Below are 17,400 nucleotides of genomic sequence, written 5' to 3'. Positions count from 1 at the left end.
AATTTTTATTCGTAAATGGCTACTTCAAGTTCTATTATACCTATCAATGTTATTTAATTTTAGAAATAATATTTTAATTATTAATCATCAGTTGATATGTTAATATGAGATTCTAAATCCTTTAAATAACGTATAAAAGTTTGAATAATAATGTTATGAATGCAATAAATTGAATTGTGAGAACCGTCCTTGTAACGAGCATATGTAATGTTTGAATTGAATTTGTCAACAAATAAATCTAAATGAATATTGGTAGTAATATAAAAATAATGTATTTGTTTAATAATATATATATATATATATATATATATATATATATATATTCAAATTATCCATTTAAACCGAATTGAAGTTCATTCATGCAAACTTTGAAACTTAACTAAATTTTCAAAATTGGGTATTGTACTATTGTTTATAGATATTTGGAAAATATATTTTTGGATGTATGGTGATAATGAAAGCCACTTATTTCTAGTGGAAACGTATCTTTCATGCATTTAAAAAAGTTTGAATAATAATGTTATGAATGCAATAAATTGAATTGTGAGAACCGTCCTCATAACGAGCATATGTAATGTTCGAATTGAATGAGTCAACCAATAAATTTAAACCAATAAATTTAAACCAATACTGGTAGTTATATAAAAATAATGTATTTATTTAATTATATATATATATATATTCAAATTCTCCATTTAAATCGATTTGAAGTTCATTCATGCAAACTTAGAAACTTTACTATATTTTCAAAATTGGGTATTGTTCTATTGTTTATAGATAAAGAATTGAGGACGACAACGAATTTGGAAAAGATATTTTTGGATGTTTGGTGATCACCAGAACCACTTATTTCTTGTGGAAACGTATCTTTCATGCATTTAAAAAGAAAGAAATTATAGTGTAAAGAGTTTTGTGTCTGTTTTTACTATTCACCAGTGATTGAGACAATGTCCATTGAATGAAAACACTAGTTACTAATAATATCCAGATTTTTTAAAAAATAATTTTATTAATATATTTTGTTAAATTGAGAAGTGGTTTTCTAGAGTACTGTTCTATATTAAATGGTGCGTTTTAAAAATAACATCAAAATTTAATTTATAGACCTTTTATTTGTTTGAAAATTGAAAATTAATCATATATCTATACATAAGTAAAAAATTTATTCAATAAGAATATATTTGATGCATTTTAATGAGATATTTTTTAAAGATAAATATCAATATCAGAGATCTTATTTCTCGAGAAACTTTACGTGTGAAAATGAAGATTAGGTATTTGACAATTAAAAGCTTTATAGAAAAATTCTTATTCAGCAAGTTTATTTCTTTGAAAATGAATATGGACCAATTATTTTTATAAACGAAATCTACGACAATTAAAGTGAAAATAAAAGGAAAAACCTTGTTACTCAACTTTACAAATGTCTGTATATAATAAACTTAAGGTTTTAATTGTTAGTTGTTTTGTAAGGATTTTTAGTATATTATATGACATAAAATTTTATTATCTTACGTAAATAAATTTATTTGATAAACATTTTAAATGTACTATTGAGAGCTTGTTGCGTTTTATATTAAGTGCTAAGTAATTTATTTATTTCTTTTAATAAAAAAAAGTATTTTTCTTAAAATATTTTGGTACCCTTGATATTCCAATCAGTATTTATTTTTAAATCTTTTTGTTTAATTTATTCAAAACCTAAATTGAATTAATTCTGGATATGATAAAAACTTATGCATTATATTTTTGTACGGAAAAACTTGAATTTAAATACATAATATTATAATAATCAAACTGATCAGTATTTACCACTCTGTCCATATTTAATCGGAATCATTGTTTATCTATATTATGTAATCTTAGGTAGCTGAAGAAAATATTAAAATCAGTCACATCATCAATTTATAACAGAGAAAATGGGAGAGTGACTAAAAACATTAAGGTATAAAATTTAGTTATTGAATTAAAAAACTTAAGGTACAGTGGCTAAAATAGAAGTGAAAATAAAGTCTAATTGTTAATTGCGTAATTTATCCTAGAAAATAAATAAAAAAAGTTGCGCCTCATAATAGCCACGTACGGACTAGGGGCCATGGATGTTATATCGGGAAACACATGCTACACCCAATAATGCTGTCCTCTTGATTTGACCTGCCAAAACATTACAAGCACAAGCAAGCAAATCCATTACATGGGTCTACAGAGAAAATATCTAATTTTATCTTTTGTGCTCTTAATCTTCAAACTTTTAAAATTTATTTTTTTACTTTTACTTTTAAGAATTTTAACTTTTTTAGTATTATTCATAATATAGATAAACAAAGAGAAAATAACAGATTTACTTATATTAATGTAAAACTAAATTAATTATATATATATATATTATAATTTTATATGATTTATAATTGTTTAATCTTACTATTGCATATTATATTCTAAACAAGCGAATAATAGGCGTTCTTGTACTATAATTGAGATTGTATTTTAGTCCTTCGTGTATATACATTTTTAAAAAATTTAAAATTTTAAACTCATCAAGTGACATTGATGATGGATCAAGAAATATTTTTAAGGGTGAACACATATATTAATAATATAAATTTTTCATATGTGATTGACACAAATAAAATTTCAAATTTGACACCAACAACAAAATCAAAATGAATAACTAACATCTCATATTTCATGGTGGACACGTGCTTAATGTACGAAACCTACATCCACCACTGAGTGGAACCAATGATTAAATGAAGTGTTGTTCTCGCTTGAAGTTCTAGATTTAAATAGATGTGTCTCTGAGGTGTGTGCGTTGTCAATAACTAAAAAATATTTTGAACAAATACTACATTCTAATTACCTTTAGACTAAAAAAGCAAAATATTTTTTATGTTTATAATTTTGATCATTTATTTTTAATCATAAAATCAAAAAATAATATTTATTAAAATTTATTAAACAGTTATAAAAAAAGTTATTCAAAAAATTAATTTTTAATCATTTATGTTCAGAGTATTTATTTTATCAAGTTGGTCTATTTTAGTCCCAATTATCAATTAATAATAGTGAATTAAATGACCTTTTATATTGATCAATAAGCTGTGTAATATTAGAATATTATACAAAGTATGATCAATAAGCTGTGTAATAGTAGAATATTATACCGAGATTTAATAGATAGAAAAAGTTTTACAAGTACAATTTATTATTTTCTGTTGATAAAAAAGAAAAAAACTGGAATTGCGATCCACCCACAATCCATGGGTAGTCCGTAAACCCGTCGGTTTTGCAATTTGGTCCCATCATTTTAATCTTCTTCCTTTGCAAAACCAAGTGGACGCTGAACATTTTACTTCAATTCATTTTCTATATGATCTAATCGAGTGAAAGAGAGAGATGGCATCTGCTTGGGATAGTCAGCTGATTAGAAAGGCCTTTAAACCTATTTGAAATATGGCTTTCTTTGGGATTTTATGGACCATCTGGTTCTATAGAAATGAAATCATGTTTAATAAAAAAAAGCTGCTGTGAAAGGAAATTATTTGATCTGGCTAATCTTAGGATTGGGTTTTGGGTTAAATGCAAATGGCCTTCTCATGTTCGATCCATTCTTGATTTTGCTAGATGCCCAAATGCCTTTGCTCCAAGGTTGTTGCAGATTTGTAGAGCTGGAGCAGATTTTAGTGTGTATATTTTAAGGGTTATGGTTTGAATTCGTGTAATGTGTTGGGTGCGTGTAGTGGGTGGCTGTGAAAGTATTCCGAGTGCATTGATTTTTCAAGTTCCTTCTTGCTCCTAATTGGTAGTTCAGTGGAGGTGTTTGTTGACTATGTAGCCTTTGTAACAGTCTTTCCTGCTTGTGGTTCTTGGCTCCGTATCGTTGCAGAATGTGTAAAAGTTTCTGTGCAGGTGTGGAGCTTGGCCGTGGGTTGAAGTGCTGGTTTCAGGGGGTTTTGGTGTTGAGATAGGCTAAAGTATTTGTTTGGCTTCGATGCTTAGTGGAAGCCTAGGGGAAGTGGTTCTTGTTCCATGTAGTTTTGTAGTCATGAGGGTGGGTTTGGCTGTGTGATATTGCTTAGTATATAACCTGCCAAATCAGTGACCAAAAAAAAGTTATAATATACGATTTTAACCAACTTTTTTTGGATTTGCCAAAATGACCAACAAAATCGCAACGCGAAATAAAAATCGCAACGCGATCCCCAGAATCGCAAATCAGTTTCCAAAATCGCAACGCGATTCTTGAAAATCGCAATGCGATAGTACAAATTCGCATTGCGATTTTCCAAAATCGCAACGCGAATATGAAAATCGCAACGCGAACACATAAATCGCAACGCGTATCCGTAAATCGCAACGTGTATCCGTATATCGCAACGCGTATCCGTAAATCGCAACGATAATACATAAAATCGCAACGCGTATCCGTAAATCGCAACGCGATATTTAAAGCGCCATTATAATCGCTACGCGTATTTTATTTTCAAATTACAAAAACCAATATTAAGACAAAATCCCGTAATCGCAACTCATAACCTAAAACCTAAAATCACAACTCAGTCCCATCTCTATCTCTCACTCTCTACGGCGAAGAAATCCGTCCCCATCTCCGAAGATTTCCGTCCCCATCTCCGGCGAAATCCCTCACAACCATTCACGGTCAGAAATCCCTCACAATATTCAGAAATGGAAAATCAACCTCCGAGGGTTAGTTTTTTTAATTATTTTTATTTTGAAATGTTTGCATTATTGTAGGTTTTTCATATTGAAACTGATGATAAGTTTACTGGTCATTTCAATAATAGATTAACCATTTCACTTAGATTTCATTTCGCGTTACGATTCTGTCGTTGCGATTTTCATTTCGCGTTGCTATTCTCTCGTTGCGATTTTCAAGTTAGTATTTGTCTTTGTCTTTGTTCTGTCTTTTGGTTGAAGTAATGCAATCCATTCAAGTTTCAATTTGCAGAAGAGTCGCAACGAGATAAATGAAAATCGCAACGAGAGAATCGCAACGCGAAATGACAATCGCAACGAGAGAATCGCAACGCGAAATGAAAATCGCAACGAGAGAATCGCAACGCGAAACCAAAATCGCATTGCGATTTTCATTTCGCGTTGCGATTCTCTCGTTGCGATTTTCATTTCGCGTTGCGATTCTCTCGTTGCGATTTTCATTTCAACCAAAAGACAAAACAGTGTTGCAAATTTTAGTTTCAAGAATAAACTACTACTTTTTATGTTTATTGTTTTTGGTATATCTTCACAGTGTAGTTTTTGGTATATCTAACTTGGTATGTTTATTGTTTTTGTAGAAATTTTTTTCGGCTCAATTGACCTTGAGAAATAAAGTCAGCCTGGCCACTACAATTGCTTCGAAGCTTTCACCTGCTCAAAGACAATTGTTTGAGGAAACCTGCTTCGGGCCATGGCTGAGAGTACAGCATCCGGGTGGAGATGCTAATTTGACCCATTTGTGGCTTCAGACCATGACATCAAATCTACCCGACAGTATACAACGTGGTGAGGAAGAGATATGGTTTCATTTTCCACCAGCGTATACTTGTTTTGGGCGGAAGGAGTTCTGCTTAATCACTGGTCTACGATTCGGACACGATGATGTAGGCCGGTACACTCGTCATATCGCCCACCCATCATGGTTATCCCGGGTTTTTCCGGATGAGTCAATGGAGAAGCCGAACCTACATGTCGACGACCTGAAGAAATTGTTTAATAAGAAAGCTGGTTTCACTCGGATGGATGACGTCGATGTTGTCCGAGTATGCCTTCTACTACTTGTGTATGCCGGCTTTTTAGGCAGAGAGGCCAGACAACATATTCATCGGGAGCTAATAATATTGGTAGAGGACCTGAATGCATGAAATCTGTTTCCGTGGGGTTCGTATATATGGAAAGCTACCTGGACTAAGTTGTCGTCTGCCTTTGATGACCGCAAAAGTTTGCGGGGCGATGGGTCCAAATACACTTTGTCAGGCTTTGTTTGGGCCTTTAAGGTAAGAATTTCTATATAATGTTTCTAAAATTATAATTAATTATTTAACAATTACTAATTTTGTTATTATATTGTTTGTAGATTTGGATATTCGAGGCTTTCCCCAGCATGCGTACATATGCAATAAAAACGTCAAATGATATTCCCAGGGCTATTTCCTGGAAGAGGAAAACTCTGTTGGATTGGGAAGACTTAATACCATATGCGACAATAAATAATGTAAGTTAACACAAATACTTTCATATAATATATAAACAAGTTATTAATAGTAGACGTTTAACTTTGTTTGAGTTTTTATATTTTAGGAGGCCAACATTCCATTACAAAGACTGACACCCACGGAGGAAGAGCTTGCCACTGATTGGTGGCAAGCTAGTCAGAGTTTTTTTGATGGCACGGATGATGAGCAGCATCCACTTCCTCCAATTCGAGAGCCATCACCTCACCTAGAGCCATCACCCGATCGACCCGATTATACACCTCTAGAACGAGAGCCATCACCTATCCCGTCACATCATCGAGCCTCTTCTCCACCATCACCTCATGATAGGCGACCGGCAAAGATGCCACGACTCCTATCTCCCTGTTCTCCACCTCCACCTCAACGGGATGAGTCAAGGGAGTTACGTGATGAGGTCAATGCCTTGCGTGAGGAGATCGGTACTCTACGCGATAACGATGGTGCATGGCGTGTGGAGGTGTCAACTTTACGTGGTGAGGTTGCCGCTCTACGTGAGATGTTAGTATCGTTGCAGAATGAGGTTCATACTCTACGCAACGAGGTAAGTTTAAGATTTTCCATATTTAACTTAATGATAAATTTACTCGTAATTTCACTTAGATTAGCCATTTCACTTAGATTGCTTAGTAAATTTTTCGGTTGCTGCCAATTCTGCTAAACTGTGTATTCTTTAACACTGTGAAATAGTATTTGTCTTTGTTTTGTCTTTTGGTTGAAAGTAAATTTGTTCGGTTGCTGCCAATTCTGCTAAACTGTGTATTCTTTAACACAGTGAAATAGTATTTGTCTTTGTTTTGTCTTTTGGTTGAAAGTAAATTTGTTCGGTTGCTGCCAATTCTGCTAAACTGTGTATTCTTTAACACTGTGAAATAGTATTTGTCTTTGTTTTGTCTTTTGGTTGAAAGTAAATTTGTTCGGTTGCTGCCAATTCTGCTAAACTGTGTATTCTTTAACACTGTGAAATAGTATTTGTCTTTGTTTTGTCTTTTGGTTGAAAGTAAATTTGTTCGGTTGCTGCCAATTCTGCTAAACTGTGTATTCTTTAACACTGTGAAATAGTATTGTCTTTGTTTTGTCTTTTGGTTGAAAGTAAATTTGTTCGGTTGCTGCCAATTCTGCTAAACTGTGTATTCTTTAACACTGTGAAATAGTATTTGTCTTTGTTTTGTCTTTTGGTTGAAGTAATGCAATCCATTCAAGTTTCAATTTACAGAAGAAGAAATAGTTTACTTTCGCAACACGAAACATAAAATCGCAACGCGAAACCAAAATCGCAAAGCGAAATGAAAATCGCAACGACAGAATCGCAACGCGAAACCAAAATCGCAACGACAAGATCGCAACGCGAAACCAAAATCGCATTGCGATTTTCATTTCGCGTTGCGATTCTTTCGTTGCGATTTTCATTTCGCATTGCGATTCTGTCGTTGCGATTTTCATTTCGCGTTGCGATTTTGGTTTCGCGATGCGATTTTATGTTTCGTGTTGCGAAAGTAAACTATTTCTTCTTCTGCAAATTGAAACTTGAATGGATTGCATTACTTCAACCAATAGACAAAACAATGACAAATACTAACTTCAGGGTATTAGTTTGAAACATATTTTTCTTTGTTATCTGATGCATTTTGTGAACTATGATAGAATAATGACTTGGGTGAATACAATGCAAGTTTGAAACATATTTGTCTTTGTTTTCACTGTTTAAATATCATGTATGTTTATTTACTGATTTTTGTATTTAATTATTTAGCGGCCCGATAGAGTGGATGGTTTACGTCGGGTTATGCTTGCACGACGGAGTTCACGCATCAGACAGCGTGCACGTGCTATTAAGTCTCCGTACACCCCAATAGTGCGAAGACACCGCAAGAAGAAGCCCGACTCGCCTGTCATCCCTCAAGAGTCCACTCCTATCGTTGAAGAGGCCCCCCCTATCATTCCTCAAGAGTCCCCTCCCACCGTTCAAGAGGCCACTGTCATCATTGAAGAGGTCCCTCCCACCATTCAAGAGCCCGATTCACATGGCATCATATGTAGGCTTCTTGAGAAACCCTCTGACGTGCCGGACATGATGGATTCAAGTTGGCTCTCGTATGAGTTACCGGCCAGTACCATACCGGTATCTGAAGAGGAGAGGGATCAACTACCGGACACAATTCTGGATAACACCCTTTGGGCTAAGACCGCTGTTGATTTTTATCTACATGAGCAGAGCCAGGGGTGTTTCACTGACATATGCAAGCTCACCGATGATATCTATTTGTTGCTTGATCGGTCTTGGTGGGGCGTATTATTAGGGGTCGAAGACAATGGCTATTTCTATGGGGGGGTAAGTCTTATATTTTTCTTATATTTCAATTTGATTAATTTTTTTTTTTAATTTATGTAAGTCACTAATATATGTCTTTTTTTGTAAAACAGCATATCGATGCGTGGGTGACACGTCTTCTAATAATAAGAAAACTTAAGAAAAATAAAAATATACGATATACAATTATGCCGACGTCTTTTCACGCCGTTCACTTGAAGAATGCACGAGATGAATCATTTGATTTGGGCAATGGACAAGCTAAACTTTATCCTGCATGGTGGGAGGTCGATAAGGTTAGTATTTATTTTAGATTGAGTTTAAAGGTTTTATGAAATAAGTGCGCAAATGAATGAATTATTACTTATGATTGCAGGTGTTTATCCCTGTTTTGGAACGTAAACATTGGATTCTCGTCGAGCTTCAGCTCCCATCCCTTAAGACAATAGTGTATGACAGCATGATAAATTACATATCATTGGCTGATTTAAGAGATGTTATTAAGGGATGGAGCTCTCATTTGGCTAAATTCTTGGATGCGATCAATTATTGGACTCGTTCTGGAAACAAGAAGCCAAAGAAGCTCAATATTACAGTTCTTAGAGACGAGACCGCGCCACAACAAACGAGCGGAGCCAGAGGAGATTGTGGTCCTCTCGTATGCTTGGCGTTGGAGCGTTTGACGACGGGAAGCATCAAGTATCTACCTCCCACCGATAGAGATAGAGCTGCAGTAGGCTTGTGGTTTCGGCATTATATGGCTAAATCGATATATACGAGACGCTGCCTACCTGCATCCGCGTTATAAAAATGTCCATAAACAATTGGTAAGTTTATATACTTTTGGTTTGAAAATGTTTGGTTAAGTACCTAGAATTCAATAATTTGCTGTTTGTAGGTTTTAGATGTGTAGAAAGTGTTGTTTGAGCAAATGTTTGGTTTCTGCAGGTTAATCTCAGAAGTGAACTGCGTGAAAATGATGTATGGCTGCAAAAGTTGATTCAATAGTTTAATTGATTGTTTTTTGATTGTTTAATTGATTTGTAAAAGTTGATTCAATAGTAGATGATCGGAAATAAGAATTATTGCTTATTTTTTGATTGTTTAATTGATTTGTAAAAGATGATTTGTAAAAGTTGATTTGTGTAATTGATGCGAATATAATTCTTATTTGTGCTTGTTTAATTGATTGAAATGTAATGGTTGATTTTGTTGATTTCAATCTGCATTATGTTGAAGGCAAAATTGACTATCGCAATGCGAAATGAAAATCGCAATGCGAAATGAAAATCGCAACGAGAGAATCGCAATGCGAAATGAAAATCGCAATGCGGAATGAAAATCGCAACGAGAGAATCGCAATGCGAAATGAAAATCGCAATGCGGAAATGAAAATCGCAACGGGAGAATCGCAATGCGATTTTAATTTCGCATTGCGATTCTCTCGTTGCGATTTTCATTTCGCATTGCGATTTTCATTTCGCATTGCGATTTTCATTTCGCATTGCGATTTTCATTTCGCATTGCGATTTTCATTTCCGCATTGCGATTTTCATGTTGGGATTTTCATTTCGCATTGCGATTCTCTCGTTGCGATTGTAATTTCCGTGTTGCGATAGTCAAATGCATGCCTAATAGTGATAACAACTGAATAACAAGAGTTGGTTAAGTCAAAATGGTTGGCCTGAGTCATTAATTCAACTGAAAATGTTAAAAGTTCACACATAAAATCCACATAATACAACGTTTGCATTTAAAAATCACCTAAGTTAACAGTCCCAAAAGGTGAAGCCAATTGTGATTTTGATGAGGATCCATATTTTGGTAGAGGAAAAGATGATTTTGATGGCACTGGTGATCCACATGTCAACCTTGTATGACCACTTTCCTTGCACCGACTACATGTCGATCTCTTCTTCTCTTCACCCTTAGACGGTATACGATCGTGACTTTTTGGTCGGCCAGGTAGCCTTCTGTCCATGGCTGGTGGCAAAACTGTTTGTAAGTCATCTGGTATGTCCCACTCAGAAGGATGTGGAATAGGGTAGACAATCTCGGCATAAGTCTATCGATAAACTTCTGTAGTGTAGCAATCCATAGCGTATGCGCTTGAATCATCTTGGTTTAAATGAAGAGCAACTTTTATAACATGGCCACACGGATAACCAGATGTTTGCCATTTCATACAACTACACGTCTTTGCATTTAGATCGACTAGCCCATTTAAGTTATTATTCAGTACTTGAAACAAAGTGTTTGAACATGGTTCAACTCTCCATGACGTTGACTTCACAACACGTTTCGTTATCTTTTTTTCAGTCCATGGTGTAACACGATGTTCCAATGTTCCTGTAAATTTAAATAAACAATACTTAGTAAAAATATAAATATGATAAGTTACGAATTCAAAGAAATAATACCTGCATGGTTTCTTTTCTTGTAGTACCACTGTTGAATAGAGGCTCGAAAAAACTCCATTAACATAGTAATGGGTAATTTCCGGGAATGACGACTTAGAGCGTTGATTGATTCTGCACTATTAGACGTCATGAAACCATATCTTGCTCCAAGTTGATGTACTCTTGACCATCTTTCAAACCCGACATCTTCTAGTGTTTGAGCACACTGAGGCAAAACACGTCTTAAACAATTTATATGCTTATTGAAATCCACTTCCCGATAAGCTTTTACAGCCTTCCAGTATGTCCATTTGTGCTTTTTTATACCAGCAGACCTTGATTTTAGATTTCTATACAAATGAACACCACAAAGTCCATGAAAAGCATCTGGGAAACACCTTCTAACAGCGTTGTCAATTGAGTTTGCCCTATCGGATATGATTGTCAGATTGCTAATAGGACCTATGCAATCCCTAAGATGCCCCATAAACCATGTCCATGAATCAGAGGTTTCAGATTTGCCAACCCCGTAAGCTATTGGCAATATCCCATTGTTAGCATCCATGGCTACTGCTAATAAGTTTACTCCAAGGTATCGACCTTTCAAATGTGCTCCGTCAACTATAATAACTGGGCGCATGCAAGTAATAAACGAACGAATCTACAAAATAATATACACAAGAAATATAATCATTTAAATGTGAAATGCATGTAACTAACAAAAATGAGTCAACAAAATTATATTGATTTACTAACCGTAGCACCAATGGCGATAAACAACAACTCAAAGCGTCCATCTCTATCTGTTTTGATATGAGTTACCGACCCAGGATTTTTCAGCTTTAAATTGTGACAATAAGCCGACAGTTGGGCAAACGATGCTTCTGGCGACCCCCTCAACAATTCCAAGGCATAACATTTGGCTCTCCAAGCTTGAGAATATGATATACTAATCTTGAACCGAGCATTCATGTCAGTCATAATTTCATGTCCCCGATATACCCTGCCATTCAAAAACATTAACTCAGCCAGAAAACCACCCAACACCTTTTTGTTTGCCTGTCTATGGTGAGGAAAAACTTGGGTTCTTGAACATGTATGTTTATCTGTAACAACCCGAATATTTACAAAATAATATTTAATTGAAATTGGACGTTAATTGTGAAAATTAGTGAAATTTAATGACTGAACTAAAATTTATGAAAAGTTATAGGCCATTTTATAAGTTGAAGGAAATTCAGGAACCAAGCCCTGAATTCCTCCAAGGAGTGTCGGCATGCTTATAATTTAAGCGTGGTTTCTGATTGTAAATCAGAAAACACAATTGAGAATTTGCTCAATTTTCCTTCTCTCGTACCCTTACTTCCAAGCCCGATTCCGACGCCGTTCGACGTCCAATCGTAAAATTGAAACCACCGTTGTGTTCATCATCAAGCGAGGAACAAACCATTCAAATTAATTGAAGTGAAACGCTGCCAAACATCGGGAATTTTCAGTCAAAGCATCGTCGTTTTTTTTAGCTCTATCGCCGGGAAAAACTTAAATTCACCGCCGATCGTTGTTCCGTTTACGACACCTCCTGCACCATCGTGTTCCTTGTGTCGTTGCGAGTCCGCCTGTGTCAACCTTGTTCGCCGTCGACGGCGGCGCGTGAGGAGGTGGAGCAGTCAAAGATTCGGCCGAGTTGAAATACGAGCTCTCCGCCGTTCAAAAATTTGAACCGATCGTTGTAAGTATCTCGAAATCGCTCAAAATAATTTTTAGAAATTTTTCCAGGAATTTTCCGACACCGTGGCACTGTTCACGCGCCGCACGCGCCGCCGCAGGGAGAGTGAGCTGCTGGAAAACCGGTTTGACCAGTTTTAAACCGGTTCGAACCGGTTTGATCGGTCTGAACCGGTTTGACCGGTCTGAACCGAGTTGACCCGACCCGACTGTTGACCCGACCCGACTGTTGACCCGACCCGACCGTTGACCGTGACCGTTGACCGTGACCGTTGACCGTTGACTTTCTTTGACTAAAACTTAAAATGGCTTTGACCGACCCTTAAACGACCGTAAATCTTTTCCGAGTATACCTATCCTGATAGTTTTCGACGTGCCAAATCCATTTCCGCAGTCCGTTTCGCCAAATTCAAACCCGAAGGTCTCCAAATCGACGGTCAAAGTGGTTGACTTTGACTTTGACCAAGAATCTGAATTTCCAAAAAGTCATACTTTATATTTTTCGACGTCCTGATTCCGTTTCCGCAATCCGTTTGGCCAAATTCAGACTCGAAATACCCCAAATTGATAGTCAAACTCGAAAAATGCTTATATACTTAAGAAGACTAGCTTTGAACAATTAAATAGGATTTGAGACTGATAGATTATTATTGTTTGAAGGTACAAGAGACTCTCCGGATCGTTCGACAGCTCTACCCAGCTCTTCTAGATCAGTTAAACCACGTGTGCCAGTATTCACCCGTTCGAAAATTGTAGCAGAGCGTGGTGAAACCAACAATCAGTAAATTTGCTATTTGAACCTATTGTCGAGGTGTGTTCCCTACTTATTATTGAACTGTTTTATTGGTTTTAATATGTGGTACACCGAATTCATTGGCTATTGTTTTATGGATGCACCAATTTAATGTGACAATTTATGGAATATGGATGCTATCTAATTTTTGTTTTGAAATGGTATATGATTACCATGTTTTTGGATTTATGGAATTTATGTCACGGTGCAATTGAATTTTGGAATTGAAATACGATGGAATAGCTCTGATCAAGCTAACTGGGCCTAATATGACTCTTGAGGGCCCCAAGATGTTTCATTAGGTCGGCTTTCCTTTGCTGTGTGCTTAGGGTAAGCTATATGGACTTATTGACTTGGGCTTAAGGATACAAGCTTCATAGCCTATCCTTAAGTCGGCTTTCTTTTTGCTATGTGCATAAAGTAAGCTATATGGAAAATACTTTTGGGAACTACTGATGGTGTACCAGAAAAGGGTTTAAACTATGATTTTCAAAAAGTTAATCTCTTTTACGAATTTGTGAGATTACTGGACTATGATTTGTACCTATTGTGATTTTATGGAAATGTTGGGACACACTGAGCCTAGCTCACCTTTTGAAAATGTTTTCCCCTTTCAGATACTGTTGGTTAGATACCTTGGTTCGAGCACTTGGAGGATCAACATATCTCTTGAAGTAAATCAAATTGTAATGTTTTTATCTGGCAAGTTGACTTTATTTTGGTGACATGGACCTTATTTTAAAATATCGTATTTTATAATGATAACTCTTTTGCTAATACTGCTCGGTTTATTGTGATATTGAATTTGAAGACGTGTTTTAAATTAAATTATTATTTATTGGTACTATATTTACGAGTTGGATTTTGATAGTATAATTTGTTTATAATTTCATGTTATTTATAATGTGATTTTATATTGATGGAATAACGGTTTCGAAAAATGTCTTTAATAATCATAATGTGATCCACTAGACTTAGTCGAAACGCATAGGCCGGGTTTAGGGGGTTACATTTATTGGTATCAGAGCTTTTGGTTTTTAACCCTCAGACTGTGTATGAGTCCACATTGAAAATACAGTTTTGAAATATTTTACAAAACGAGTTACTAAGGCCATGTCACAAAGTTATTAAGATTTTAACTATGTTCGAGACTCCAAGTGCTTATCTAAACTTAAGTTTATCTTCTGTAGTAATCTCGAGATCTACCAAAATGAGTGCTAGACGTGGTCGTCGAACTAGTCGTGGACGAGGTCGAGTAGCTAGATTTGCAGATCCGATTGATGAGATACGAGTAGATCCCCCACCTCCAATAGGTGATCCTGCTCCTACGACACCAACGAATATGCCACCTACCGATGGTATTGGCATGACTACACCGATCATAGGAGCGACCGATATTGAGTCAGAGTCTACTGGAGTTGCATTGGATGAGAATTTTAGTAGACAGTTTCTGCAGTTAATACAGGGAGCAGTTAGAGCTACTGGTGTTGTATCTGAGGTTCCTATTTCACAGACGTTGATTTCCAATGGAGTTAGAACTTTTGGGGGACAGATTGGTGGAGCTCCTACTGAAGCTGAGGATTGGCTCCAGGATACAGAGAGACGCATGGATCAGTTGGGTTTGGACTCAACTAAGAGATATCTGGGTGCTGTAGCAATGTTAGATGGTAATGCCTACACTTGGTGGGAGTCAGTGACCAGTAGTGTTCCTACCGATCGTTTAACCTGGAATTTCTTTAAGGATCGCTTTCGGAGTCGTTTTCTGGGAGAGCGCTACTTAGCTCAGAGACGACAACAGTTTTAAGACCTGGTTCAGGGAGACATGACTGTTTCTGAATATGAGATCGAGTTCCTGAAATTGCTGAAGTATGGATTCAGTATGGTACCTACGGAGAGAGATCGATGTCGTAAATTTGCCCTTGGACTCATATACGAGCTGCGTAGGCAAGTTGTAACCCATCAGGATGAGATATTTGATGTGCTGGTGGGCAGAGCCAAAGATGCGGAAGAGATGGAGGTTTTAGCTTCTGGTAGAGAGCGTGTTGATCAAGATCGATCTAAGAAATTTTCAGGTCCGATGGAGTCATCAGCACAGTCCGGAAAGAGGACTCGTACTTCAGCCCCTCAGAGAAGCAATACACGTTTCAGGCCTGCAGCATCCTCACCTTTAGCTGTCAGTCGAGGCGGTTCCTCGTCGTATTATAATGGGCCCCTTTGTGAGTATTGTGGTAAACAACACTCAGGAGAGTGTCGTAAGAAGATGGGTCTTTGCTATCAGTGTGGATCTAGTGGTCATTATCGGAGGGATTGTCCTCAGTTAGTTTCGTTTGAGCAGACCACTACCCAAACTCCTGTGCGTTTGCAGACTACAGTACAGACCCCAATTAGAGATCGTAGTCAAGGAAAGACTCAAGGATCAGCGTCCAGGACAGACAGTAGAGCCCGACCTCAGCAAAATAGAGGGCCAACAGCTTCTGAGGCTAGACAACCAGCTTTGGTTTATGCAACTAGACGTCGTGATGACAGAGATGAGCCTGAGGTTATTGCAGGTACATTTACTATTTATTCTACCCATACTTTGCATTATTGAACAATGGTTCCACTCACTCCTATGTATCGAGCTCAGTATCTCGAAACCTTCAGATTCCGATCGAGAACACTGAAAATACTGTTACAGTTACAAGTCCAGTAGGACAAGCGGTATTAGTGAATAAAGTATTTCGGCGTTGTCCTCTCGAGGTTCAGGGAGAAATTTTTCTCGCTGATCTTATGGAGCTTCCTTTAGAGGAGTTCGATCTAATTCTTGGAATGGATTGGTTGAATAAACATAAGGTAAAGCTAGATTGCGAATACAAGCGGGCTACTCTGAAGACTTCAGATGGTCGGACTGTTGTGTTAATTGGTGAACGGCGTGGTTATCTCTCCAATATAGTTTCAGCGATGGAAATTGATTGTATGATCCGGAAGGGATATGAGACCTTCATTGCTTGTATTTTGAACACCAATGGTGCATTGTCCACGATCGAGGAGATTCGTACAGTTAGCGAGTTTCCTGATGTTTTTCCGGAGGAGTTGCCTGGGTTACCTCCTGATAGAGAGGTAGAGTTCGAGATTGAGACTTATCCGGGATCGTCACCTATTTCTATGGCACCTTATCGTATGGCTCCAAGGGAACTTAAAGAGTTGAAAGTCCAATTGCAAGAATTATTCGATCAAGGATTTATCCGACATAGTACTTCACCATGGGGAGCTCCAGTTCTGTTCGTGAAAAAGAAGGATGAGTCGCTAAGATTATGTATTGACTATCAAAAATTGAACAAGATGACGGTCAAGAATAAATACCCACTACCCAGGATTGATGATTTATTTGATCAATTGCGAGGAGCTACTGTATTCTCTAAGATTGATCTTCGTTCGGGGTATTATCAATTGAAAGTTAAAGGATCAGATATTGCAAAAACGGCTATTCGCACTAGATATGGTCATTATGAATTCTTAGTGATGCCTTTTGGTTTGACGAACGCTCCTGCAGCTTTCATGGATTTGATGAATCGGGTGTTCCGACCATATTTGGATCAATTTGTGGTGGTCTTCATTGACGATATTCTGATCTATTCTCGTACTGAGACAGAGCATGACGAGCATTTGAAGATCGTTCTGCGGACTTTGAGAGAGCATCGTCTATATGCCAAACTAAGCAAGTGTGAATTTTGGCTTCAAGAAGTGTCGTTTCTGGGGCATATTATTTCTGCGCGAGGTGTTCAGGTCGATCCCAGCAAGATAGAGGCTATTATGAATTGGAAACGACCTAAGAACGTATCTGAGATCCACAGTTTCTTGGGCTTGGCTGGTTATTATCGACGTTTTGTTGAGGGCTTCTCGATCATTGCTTTTCCTTTGACAAAGTTGTTAAGGAAGAAT

The sequence above is a fragment of the Hibiscus syriacus genome, unplaced genomic scaffold (genome assembly GCF_006381635.1).
Source record: "Hibiscus syriacus cultivar Baekdansim isolate YM2019G1 unplaced genomic scaffold, ASM638163v2 tig00110462_pilon, whole genome shotgun sequence".
In the NCBI taxonomy this organism is placed as follows: Eukaryota; Viridiplantae; Streptophyta; class Magnoliopsida; order Malvales; family Malvaceae; genus Hibiscus; species Hibiscus syriacus.
Note: the sequence above shows the minus strand (reverse complement) of the source record.